Genomic DNA, 12,980 nt, shown 5'->3' with positions numbered 1-12,980 from the left:
AAGTGGTCATCTAGCTTTAACTTGAACCCTCAAATGAGAAGGAACTTGCTGTTTTGGAAACAGTCCATTGTACTATTAGGTGGCTCTAATTTTTAGGAATTTTCCTAATTTTAAACCTAAATTTGCTCCTCTGTGATGTCTACTCATTGCTCTGACTCACATGTTTGAAGCCAGGCAGAATCAAACTAAGGTCTTTTCCAAATTATAGTCTTCCAAATATCTGAAGACAGCTTTCATGTGTACCTAACTCTTTTCTCTGGGTTAAACATCCTTATTCTCTGGGTAAAACATCCTTATTTTGTTCAATGAATCTTCAAATTTGAGAACTCAAGGCCCTTTAGAATACTTTAGTTGCCTTTCTGTAGACATTTTTTATATCTTAATAATGGCTACTGTCAAAGTGAACATAATATTTCAAATGTAACTCTATCAGGACAAAACTGAGGAAGACTATTTCTACCTTATTTCAGGATATCAGAGAAATGTTTATTAACTTTGATGATAAAAAAACATGTCCTAGTAAATGCTTAATAAATAATTTTCATATTCATCCAGTCATGACTCTTAAATTGATATTTCAATGTCCTATACAACATTTCTACTGAACTCTAACTCTGCCTTTACAATTGCTTGTTGTACATCTCTACTTGAATATTTTATCAAAATCACAATCTCAACATGTTCAAAACTTAAGTGCAGTATCGGAATTTCTTCAAAAATCTCTCTCTCCTCAAACCTCCCTGTTTGATGAAAGTTCTACTATACTTCTAGTCTCCTAGATTAGCAACCTTGGAGAAATTCTTGATTCTTCTTCCCCCTCTCTCACTTCTAAAATATTGTAAATTCCACCTTCATATTTCTTGTATCCATTCTCTTCAGGCCACCAATATAGTTACTATTCTAATTTAGACCTTAATCATCTCTTATATAGAAAACCTCTTATATAGAAAATTATATAGAAAACTACTCTAATTTAGACCTTAATATTATAAATTGCTTTAAATTTCCCCAATCCTCCTTTCCTTGTTCTTTGATGCTATTAATATCTTTGACGAGTTTCATATTCAAGAATCTTTGGTCTCTTGCATCTGGACATAAATTCCACTTATGACTACTTTAAAGACTTTTATTTCTAGTCTTTTTTTTTAAATAGCATTAATTATATTACATCTAACTTTGTTAGACGAATTGCATTTCCTCTCCCCCATGGTCTTTGAGTTTTAATTAAAGATTAAAGTATTAATAGTCATACTGGAAGGTCCCTTCTCAAATTCTGATGGTCATAAGTTTTTAGGGCTTGAGGCTTTTGAAAATATCTTAAGGTCTTTTGGATAAATAAGTTAATTTTTCAATAATTTTTTCAATTCCAAAAATTCTTATGTGGGATCGTAGTTCTTCATACTGGGCCCATTGGAAAAATCCTTTTTACCTTGCTAACATGCCTGTCCTCAAACCTTTTCATCTATCTTTTTTTTCCTTTTTTGGTTTAATTTCTTTGGATTATAATTCCAATTTGTTAATTTCACCTCTTTATCTCTAAGGTATGAATAATGTTAATTATTAAAATAAAATTGCCAAAATATTCTCCAAATGTTTTTGCTTACAAAAATAACCTAAATTGTCAATTATCCGTAAATTAAAATCATAAAATATATTAGATTCAATGTAATTTTAGCCATCTCCAGATTTTGGGATAAAGTTGGTAACTCTTGAAATGATTGGTTGTCTTGTAAGATGCTGGTCCATAACTGGATTAATAATTGTTTTTGGTTTTAGCATCTTTTTTTTTTAGAATAGTTTTAGATTTCTTACTTCCTTGGAAATTTGTTGATCCTCTTATCCCTGAGGGATGACCATGATGTTAAATATGTTAAATATAATTGATCTTGATCCTGCCAAATTTTACAATTAGAAAAGTCCTCAAATTTTGGACAAGGCTTTAAGAAACAAAATGATGTCATAAATTTATAGGATTGATTCTTAATGTTTGTCATCCCAAGTTTTTTCTAACACTTTCAGTTATTACTGCCCTTGGAAATTTTTTATCTTTGTTTTGAGGATATAATCAGACTGGTATCATATAGGTTGTTAAGAATAGTTCCTTCCCCTTCCCAGATCAGTTATGTAAACTCCACCCTAATTTCCTGTTGGATTTCCTTACAAACAATATTCATTTTTATCACCTTTGGTCATCTTGTAACTGACGGTCCTTTCTTGGTTGTACCCTTGATAAATGGAACATGCCTTCAGTTCTGAAATTAATTTCCAATTTCTTCCAAATTTTTATTCAAATCCCAGTAATTTATTCCAAAGCTTGATTTTTAAAGGTTAAATTCTCAAATTTGGATAGGTTGCTAATCATTGACAATGACTGTAATTTTCCCAATTTAATTTTCCCTTCCTAATCATTCTTGATATTTTGTTCCTGTTACTTTCATTGGGATAATATATTTTAGATCTGGTTTATTTGGCAAAGCCTTCTTCTGATATTAAATTTTTCTCATTTTTAATTCTTCTTTTGTTTTCATTAACTTTGTTTTAGTTGGTAATCTAGTTTTCTATTATTAGTTTAATTTCCTGATTTGGTAAAACTAATCAGTAAAATGCTGGATTTTAGTTTAATTTATTTCTATCTTTGTTGATTATTTGTCCTTAAGACATTAATACTTTTCATTGGTTAGTCAATTTCTATTTTTGAATCAAATGTTCTGTAACTGGTCATATAAATTTCTGATTCTGGTAACTAAGCCAGATTCTATAATAATTTTTTAGTGGTATCCATGATTTACTTTTGTTTTTTATGTAATTTATTTGTTATTTTTTTTTGAGTATCAAAATGGTTTTTGGGACTCTATTGGGTTACATAAAAAATAGGTTAGTTTGGTTATTGTCAATCTTTATTATATTTCTCCTTCCAAGGTTTTAATATTTTCATTGGTTAGATAGATTAATTTTGGAAATTCTGTATTCTTAAATTTCTGATTCCTTCATAATTCCTAAATTTTATTATATAGTCTTTAAAGGTTTCCTTTAACTATTGGTTAATGTATTAAGGTGATTAGTGGGTTTTTTACCAGACATTGGTAAGGTTTGGATTATTCTAATAATTTGCTTAATTTGGGTTTTAAATATACCATATGTTCAGAGGATAATTGCTTCCATTTGTTATTCTTATTCCTTTAATCTTTTTCACTTATTGATAGTTAGGTTTTATCAATATTATAGTTAACTGATTTTGAACTGATTCTTGGATTTGAATGTTGGTTTGTCTAACATGGAAATTTAACTTGATGGTTTTAAATGAGCTGCTGTTTTAAAATCCATCTTCTCAAGTGTTTTTTAATGGATTTTTTTATCATGCTTTTCTCTCTTATTTAAGATTTTTTAATTAATTATTATTAACATTGGCAATTATATTGTTTTTCTATTTAAGCCTGATTCCTGGTTAATCTACTTGACTGTGTATTATTGGAGGAATTTTGTAGGTCTTTCAATTCTTATTTACAATTTTAATTATGATGGAATTGGTCTATAATTTTTTTCTCTTTTTATATGGTTTGGTATAGTAATTCTGGTAAAAATTGTGGTCACTTCATTTCCTATTTTTCTTAATTTATTAATTGGGCATGTTCTTTTTTTTTAAATTACATTAAATTTCTGGGTTTTCTTAGGAGTTGTTTAAGTTCTTTTTTTTTCTGAGGTGGTATTCCAATTCTTCCTTCTGTTAGTCAGTTGGAGTTATATTGGGTAAAATCCTCTTTTATTTTTCTAATTTCCTCTTCATTGGTGGAAGTTCTCTTTCTTTTAAGACTACTAATTTCACCTCCCTCCTTTTTAATCAGATTTAAAGGCTTATCTATTTTTTGGCTTTTCAAGAACAACTCTTAGTTTTATTGTTTTGTTCAATAGTTTTTTACTTTCAATATTTTAATTTCTTTTTAATTTAAATTTCCAATTTAGTATTTGATTGGGGTTTTAATTTGGTCTTTTTTAGTTTTTTTTACTTGCAAGCCCAATTCAATAATCTTTTCTTTCTCTGTTTATTCAAGTAAGCCTCTGGATATAAATTCCCTCTTATTACGCTTTTGGCTGCATCCCACAAATTTTGGTATGATGTTATATTTGTTATTTGAGTGAAATTATTAATTGTATCTATAATTTGCTGTTCACCCAATCATTCTTTAAGATGAGAATTGTTTAGTTTTCCCATTACTTTTTGGTCTATTTCCCCTAACTTTTGTTGGAATGGTTTTATTGCATCATGATCTGAGTTTACTATTTCTGCTTTCTTGCATTTTCGAGGTCTTTATGCTAATATATGGTCAATTTTGAATGGGTTCCATGAATTCTGAGAGAAAGTATATTCCCTTCTATCTCCATTCAATTGTCTCCAAAGATCCAACATACCTAATTTTTCTATATTCTATTTACTTCTTTAATTTCTTTCTTATTTGTTTTGTGGTTTGATTTGTTCTAATTCTGAGGTGCAAAGTTGAATCTCCCTACTATTCAATTTTGTTGTCTATTTCTTCTTGCAACTCTCTTAAGTTCTCTTTTAGGAGTTGAGTGCCATACCACTTGGTTTGCATATATTTTAATATTGATATTGCTTCTTTGTTTATGCTACCTTTGGGATGTAGTTTCCTTCCTTATCTCTTTTAATTAGATCAATTTTTCTTTTGCTTGATCTGAGATGGGATGGCTACCCTATTTTTGACTTTCACCTAGTATAATAGAATTGCTCCAGCCTTTTACCTTTACTCTATATGTATCCCCCTGCTTTTAAATGTGTTTCTTGTAAACAACATATTGTGGTTCTGACTTTGATCCAGTCTGCTATCTCCTCCTCTTTATGGGAGTTCATCCATTCACATTTACGGTTAAATTACTAAATCTGTATTTCCCTACCATCCCTAATAACCCAGATTATGCTTTACTTATTCTTGCCTCCCCCAACCCTCTTTCCCCCTTATAAACTTATGTACCCCTCTTGTATCACGATGCTTACCCTCTTTATAATCCCTCCCTCCCCCCCTTTGAGTCTTTTCCCTTCCTTCCCTTATTACTCTTTTTCTTTTCCCTTTTCCTCTCCCCCGTTTTTAATGAGGCGAGAGAGAATTTTCTCTAAAACAAATGTCAATTATTTTTCTTTGAGCCAACTCTGATGAGAGTAAGATTCACACAATGTTCCTCCCCCTCTCTAAATTCCCTCAGATATGATAAGTTTCCTTAGCCTCTTTGTGGGATGTGGTTTCCCTCTTTTTATCCCTCCTTCCCACCTTATTCTGCCATCATCCCTTTTCCATATCTACTTCCCTTTTTTATGTTATATCAGTACAATCAAATTATACATGTATTCTTTTTGTATATCCACAACAGAAATACAATTCTCAAGAGTTATTTTTACCTTTTCTGCATCTCTTGAGTTCTATTCTTGGAGATCAAATTTTTTGTTTAGTTCTGGTTTTTTCTTCAGAAACAAATGGAATTCATTTGTTTCATTAAATGTCCATCTTCTTCCCTGGAAGAAAATGCTCAGCTTAGCTGGGTAGTTTATTCTTGGCTGCATCCCAAGTTCTTGTGCCTTTCGGAATATCATATTCCAGGCCCTTCTTTCCTTTAATGTAGAGGCAGCCAGATCTTGGGTGATCCTTATTGTGGCACCTCGGTATTTAAATGGTTTTTTTTTGGCTGCTTGTAAAATTTTTTCCTTAATCTGATAGTTCTGAAATTTTGCCACAATATTCCTTGGGGTTTTTATTTTAGGGTTTCTTTCAGAAGGTGTTCGATGAATTCTTTCAATGCCTATTTTACCTTCTGATTCTATTACATCTGGGCAGTTCTCTTTGATGATTTCTTGTAAAATAGTATCTAGGCTCTTTTTTTCATCATAGTTTTCAGAAAGTCCAATAATCCTCAGATTATCTCTCCTAGATCTATTTTCCAAGTCTGTCGTTTTTGCAAGTAGATAATTCATGGTTTTTTCCAGTTTGTCATTTTTTTGTTTTTGCTTGACTGATTCTTGCTGTCTCAATGAATCATTAGTTTCTATTTGTTCAGTTCTAATTTTTAAAGAATTATTTTCTTCATTAGCTTTTTTTACTTCTTTCTGTATATGTCCAATTGAGTTTTTGAATGTATTGTTTTGGTCTGTGGAATTTTTTTCCATTTCACTAATTTTTTTTTTTAGTGAATTATTTTCTTTTTCCAATTCACAGATCCTACTTTCTTGCGTGTTCTTTGTCTTTTCCAATTCACGGATCCTACTTTCTTGCGAGTTCTTTGTCTTTTCCAATTCACAAATCCTACTTTCTAGTGAATTCTTTATTTTTTCCAATTCACAATTCTTACTTTCCTGAGATTTTTTTACTTTTTCCAATTCGTATTTCAGGAAGTTGTTGCTCTCTTGTAAGGCTTCTCTTTCCTTTCCCCATTTATCTTCTAACTCTCTTTTGAGACTTTTAATGGTCTCTTCTATGAGAGCATCATGTAAAGGAGGACAATCTGATGCATTTTTGCTGTTTGAGGTCTCTTTAGGTTTGCTGACCTGCTCTTTTTCTGCATAGAAGCTGTCGATCGTTCTTTTCATCTTTTTATTCATGTTTTAAAGCCTTTAGGGTAGGTCTCCTAGGCAAGGGGGTTACCAGCTTCCTCTGCAGAGCAGGGAGAGATGTAAACCGATTTCTGGCTCCAAGGTATGGGAGTGCTCTGAGTGAGAGTTTTCCCTTCCCCCAACAGGAAGTGGATTCAGCACGGGCCGATCTATCAAAGTGCCCAGTTGTGCTGAGTGGGTTAGCGATTGCCCTCAGCTAGAGACTAAAGGGTGAAAGTGTCATTGCCCCAGGCCGTAGCCTCTAGTGATTTGGAACACTCTTTCATATGAGTGGAAATAATTTCAATTTCATCATCTGAAAATTGTCTGTTCATATCCTTTGACCATTTATCAATTGGAGAATGGCTTGGTTTCTTATAGAGTCAATTCTCTATATATTTTGGAAATGAGGCCTTTATCAGAACCTTTAACTGTGAAGATGTTTTCCCAGTTTGCTGCTTCCCTTCTAATCTTGTTTGCATTAGTTTTGTTTGTACAAAAGCTTTTTAATTTGACGTAATCAAAATTTTCTATTTTGTGATCAATATCGGTCTCTAGTTCTTCTTTGGTCACAAATGTCTTCCTCCTCCACAGGTCTGAGAGATAAACTATCCTATGTTCCTCTAATTTATTTATAATCTCGTTCTTTATGACTAAATCATGGACCCATTTTGATCTTATCTTGGTATACGGTGTTTAAGTGTGGGTCCATGCCTAATTTCTGCCATCCTAATTCCCAGTTATCCCAGCAGTTTTTGTCAAATAATGAATTCTTTTCCCAAAAGTTAGGATCTTTGGGTTTGTCAAACACTAGATTGCTATAGTTGACTATTCTGTCTTGTGAACCTAACCTGTTCCACTGATCAATTAGTCTATTTCTTAGCCAATACCAAATGGTTTTGGTGGAAGTTCCTGTCATTAATATAGCATGATACTGTGATACATTTTCCAAATTGCTCATCTATTTCTTCTTATTCTCCAGCTGGTGTAATATACTTTAATAACTTCATTTATGTTAGTGCTTCTTTTGACTTAACTCAAGTTCTCCACCATGCTTCTCTCTCCGATGTCTAGAATTCCTCATCTCAATATTTCTTTTTATTATACGATATTTTACTCTCTCTTTTAATTATCCCATTTATTTTGATTAAGATATACTATTCTAGAACCAAATTCTAATGATTGTCATCTTACTAAATCTCAGAGAAACCCATACAGTCAAATTTTCAATTAGGATCATTCTTTTGTTCATTTTATTTGTTAGATCCACTTCCTAAATTTATTTATATTTTGACTCATGAGGACATTAAAAACATACCTGTTCCTTTCTTGATTTTTTGGTACTTTCTGAGTCTCTTCCATATTATTCTTTTTTCTAAAATGTACCCCATCTCCATGGTGTCTAGTTTGGAAAGCATACACAGGTAATTTTCTTACCTTTCCCTTTTTCTTTTTCAAGTTCTATTGATTATATTTACTAGATTCCAGTTACAGATCCCATGTTACAGATTTTTAATAATTGAAGGCAATAAGCATACTCTCCAAAGTAGCCATCCCCAATTTCCTTCAAGGTTAAGTTCAGGTGTCCTTTAGAGGTGATCTTTCTGAACCCACCAGTTATTAATGTCCTCTTGAAATCACCTTTTATATATTTTTATGCTTATATGTGATAGTGGCTAAGGATATGAGGTAGTTGACTAAGAGAAAAATAGTTTATTCTATCTCTGCCTCAGATTGCTTCATCTCTTCCATCCCTTACTCCTAAGGACATACATCATCATACTGAATGGTATCTTATATATATTTTATTTTTTTTTGTTTCCATTTCACAACTTCTGTTTTTCAAGGAGTTGTTTTCTTTCTTTTTTTATTATAGCTTTTTTTTTTTTATTTACAAGATATATGCATGGGTAATTTTTCAGCTTTGACCCTTGCAAAACCTTCTGTCCCAACTTTTTCCCTCCTTCCCCCACCCCTTTCCCCAGATGGCAGATAGACCAATACATGTTAAATATGTTAAAGGATGTGTTAAATACAATATATGTATACATATCCATACAGTTGTTTTGCTGCACAAAAAAAATCTGACTTAGAAATAATGCAAAATTAACCTGAGAAAGAAATAAAAAATGCAAGTGGACAAAAACAGAGGGATTGGAAATGCTACGTAGTGGTTCACACTCATTTTCCACAGTTCTTTTGCTGGATGTAGTTGGTTCTATTCATTATTGAACAAATTGAACTGATTGGTTCATCTCATTGTTGAAGAGAGCCACGTCCATCAGAACTGATCACCATATAGTATTGTGTTGAAGTATATAAAAGATTTCCTGGAACTGCTCATTTCACTCAGCATCAGTCATGTAAGTCTCTCCAGGCCTTTCTGAAATCATACTGCTGGCCATTTCTTACAAAACAATAATGTTCCATAATATTCATGTACCACAATTTATTCAGCAATTCTCCAATTGATGGACATCCATTCAATTTCCAGTTTCTAGCCACTACAAAGAGGGCTACCACAAACATTCTTGCACATGACAGGTCCCTTTCCCTTCTTTAAGATCTCTTTGGGATATAAGCCGAGTAGTAACACTGCTGGATCAAAGGGTACACACACTTTGATAACTTTTTGAGCATAATTCCAATTTGCTCTCCAGAATGGCTGGATGTATTCACAATTCCACTAATAATGTATCAGCATCCCAGTTTTCCCACATCCCCTCCCACATTCAGCATTATCTTTTCCTGTCATCCTTGCTAATCTGAAAGGTATGTAATGGTATCTCAGAGTTGTCTTAATTTGCATTTCTCTGATTAATAATGACTTGGAGCATCTTTTCATATGATTAGAAATAGTTTCAATTTTTTCATCTGAAAATTGTCTGTTCATATGCTTTGACATTTATCAATTGGAGAATGGATTGATTCTTATAAATTAGGGTCAATTCTCTATATATTTTGGAAATGAGGCCTTTATGAAAACCTTTGAATATAAAAATGTTTTCTCATTTTATTGTTTCCTTTCCAATCTTGTCTGCATAAGTTTTGTTTCTACAAAACCTTTTCAATTTGATATAATCAAAATTTTCTATTTTGTGGTCAATAATGATCTTTGGTTCTTCTTTGGTCACAAATTCCTTCCTCCTCCACAGGTATGAGAGGTAAACTATTCTATATTCTTCAAATTTATTTATTATCTCATTCTGTATGCCTAGATCATGAACCCATTTTGACTGCATCTTGGTGCACAGTGTTAAGTGTTAGTTAAGGCCTAGTTTCTGCCATACTAATGTCCAATTTTCCCAGCAGTTTTTGTCAAACAGTGAATTCTGATCCCAAAAACTGGGACTTTTGGGTTTGTGAAACACTAGATTATTAAAGTTATTGACTATTTTGTCCTGTGAATCTAACCTATTCCACTGATCAACGAGTCTATTTCTTAGCCAATACCAAAATGGTTTTGCTGATCATTGCTTTATAATATAGTTTTAGATCTGGTGCAGCTAGGCCACCTTCATTTGATTCTTTTTCCTTAGTTCCCTTAAAAGTCTTGACTTTTTTTCTTCCAGATGAATTTTGTTGTTATTTTTTTCTAGATCATTAAAATAGTATTTGGGAGTCTGATTGTTACAGCACTAAATAAATAGATTCATTTAGGTAGTATTGTCATCCTTATTATATTTGCTCAGCCCATCTAAGAGCAGTTAATATTTTTCCAATTGATTAGATCTGACTTCATTTGGGTGAAAAGAGTTTTGTAGTTTTGCTCATATGGTTCCTGCCTTTCCCTTGGAAAATAGATTCCCAAATATTTTATACTATCTGCAGTTACTTTAAATGAAATTTCTCTTTGTAACTCTGTTGGATTTTGTTAGTGATATATAAGAATTCTGATGATTCATGTGCATTTGTTTTGTGTCCTGCAATTTTGCTTAATTTGTGGATTATTTCTAAAAGCTTTTTTAGTAGAATCTCTGGGGTTTTCTAAGTATACCATCATATCATCTGCAAAGAGATTTGGTTTTCTCATTACCTACTCTATTTCCTTTAATCTCTTTCTCAACTCTTATTGCTGAAGCTAGCATTTCTAATACAATATTGAATAGTAATGGTGATAGTGGGCAACCTTGCTTCACTCCTGATCTTATTGGGAATGGTTCCAGTTTATCTTCAATTCATATGATGCTCACTCATAATTTTAAATAGATGCTACTGGTTATTTTAAAGAAAAGCCCATTTATTCCTATACTCTCAAGTGTTTTTAATAGGAATGGATGTTGGATTTTATCAAATACTTTTTCTGCATCTATTGAGATGATCATTTGGTTTTTGTTAATTTGGTTATTGATATAGTCAATTATGCTAATAGTTTTCCTAATACTGAACCAGCCCTGCATTCCTGGTATAAATCCTACTTGGTCATGGTGTATTTTCTTGGGGATGATTTTCTGTAATCTTTTGGCTAATATTTTATTAAAGATTTTAGCATCACTATTTATTAGGGAGATTGGTCTATAATTTTCTTTCTCTGTTTTCAGTCTACCTGGTTTAGGTTTCAGTACCATGTCTGTGTCATAAAAGGAATTTGGTAGGGGTCCTTCATTCTCTATTTTTTCAAATAGTTTATATAACATTGGAATTAATTGTTCTTTAAATTTTTGGTAGAATTCACATGTAAATCCATCTGGTCATGGGGATTTTTTTTTGGGAGTTGATTAATAGCTTGTTCTATTTCTTTTTTTTCTAAAATGGGACTATTTAAGCAATTTACTTCCTTCTCTCTTAATCTGGGAAGCCTATATTTTTGAAGATAATAATTCATTTCACTTAGGTCATCAAATTTATTGGCATAAAGTTGGTCAAAGTAATTCCTAATTATTGCTCTAATTTCCTCTTCATTGGTGGAAAGTTCTCTCATTTCATTTTTAAGACTAACAATTTTATTTTCCTCTTTCCTTTTTCTAATCAGATTTACTAAAGGTTTATCTATCTTATTTTTTTTCATAAAACCAACTCTTAGTTTTATTTATTAAGTCAATATTTTTTTTACTTTCAATTTTATCAGTTTATCAAATCTATTATATCTAACTTTTCTAATATTCTATTTACTTCTTTAATTCTTTCTTATTTGTTTTGTGGTTTGATTTATCTAATTCTGAGAATGCAAGGTTAAGATCTCCCACTGTTATAGTTTTGCTGTCTATTTCGTCTTGCAACTCTCTTAACTTCTCCTTTAGGAATGTAGATGCTATACCACTTGGTATATATATGTTTAGTATTGATATTGCTTCATTGTCTATGCTACCCTTTAGCAAGATATAGTTTCCTTCTTTATCTCTTTTAATTAGATCAATTTTTGCTTTTGCTTGATCTGAGATAAGGATGGCTACCCCTGGTTTTTTGACTTAGCCTGAAGCATAATAGATTTTGCTCCAGGCTTTTACTTTTACTGTGTATGTATCTCCCTGTTTTAAATGTGTTTCATGTAAACAACATATTGTAGGGTTCTGGCTTTTGATCCAATCTGCTATCCACCTCTGTTTTATGGGAGAGTTCATCCCATTCACATTTATGGTTAAAATTACTAATTCTGTATTTCCTGCCATCTTATTATCACCAGATTTTGCTTTTCTTTTTCTTTCTCCTCCCTTGTCCCCTTCCCCAGTATTAAACTTATGGGCACCACTTGCCTCACACAGCTCTCCCTCTTTAGAATCCCTCCCACCCACTTTGATTCCCTTCCCCTTTCTTATACCATTCCCTTATTACTCTTTTCCTCTTCCCTTTTCCTCTGCCACTTTTTAATGAGGTGAAGAACTTTCTTTGTAATCCAAATATGTCTATTATTTTCTCTTTGAGACAAATCTGATGAGAATAAGATTCACACAATGGTCCTCCCTCTCCCTAAATTCCCTCAGATATGTTAGGTTTCCTTTGCCTGTTTGTGGGATGTAATTTCTTTTTTTTTCTCCCCTTTTCCTTTTTTCTGATACTATCCCCTTTTCACTTCACTTCCCTTTTTTAAATTATATCAGTAAAATCAAATATACATGTACTCGTTATGTATGTCTATAACAGAAATACAGTTCTCAAGAGTTCTTTTTACCTTTTTCTGCTTCTCTTGAGTCCTATAGTTGGATGTCAAATTTTTTTGTTTAGGTCTGGTTTTTTCCTTAGAAACAAATGGAATTTCTCTGTTTCATTAAATGTCCATTTTCTTCCATGGAAAAAAATGCTCAGCTTAGTTGGATAGTTTATTCTTGGTTGTATTCCAAGTTCTTTTGCCTTTTGGAATATCAGATTCCAGGCCCTTCTATCCTTTAATGTGGAAGCAGCTAGATCCTGAGTGATCCTTATTGTGGCTCCTCAGTATTTGAATTGTTTT

The sequence above is a fragment of the Sarcophilus harrisii genome, chromosome 2 (genome assembly GCF_902635505.1).
Source record: "Sarcophilus harrisii chromosome 2, mSarHar1.11, whole genome shotgun sequence".
NCBI lineage: Eukaryota > Metazoa > Chordata > Mammalia > Dasyuromorphia > Dasyuridae > Sarcophilus > Sarcophilus harrisii.
Note: the sequence above shows the minus strand (reverse complement) of the source record.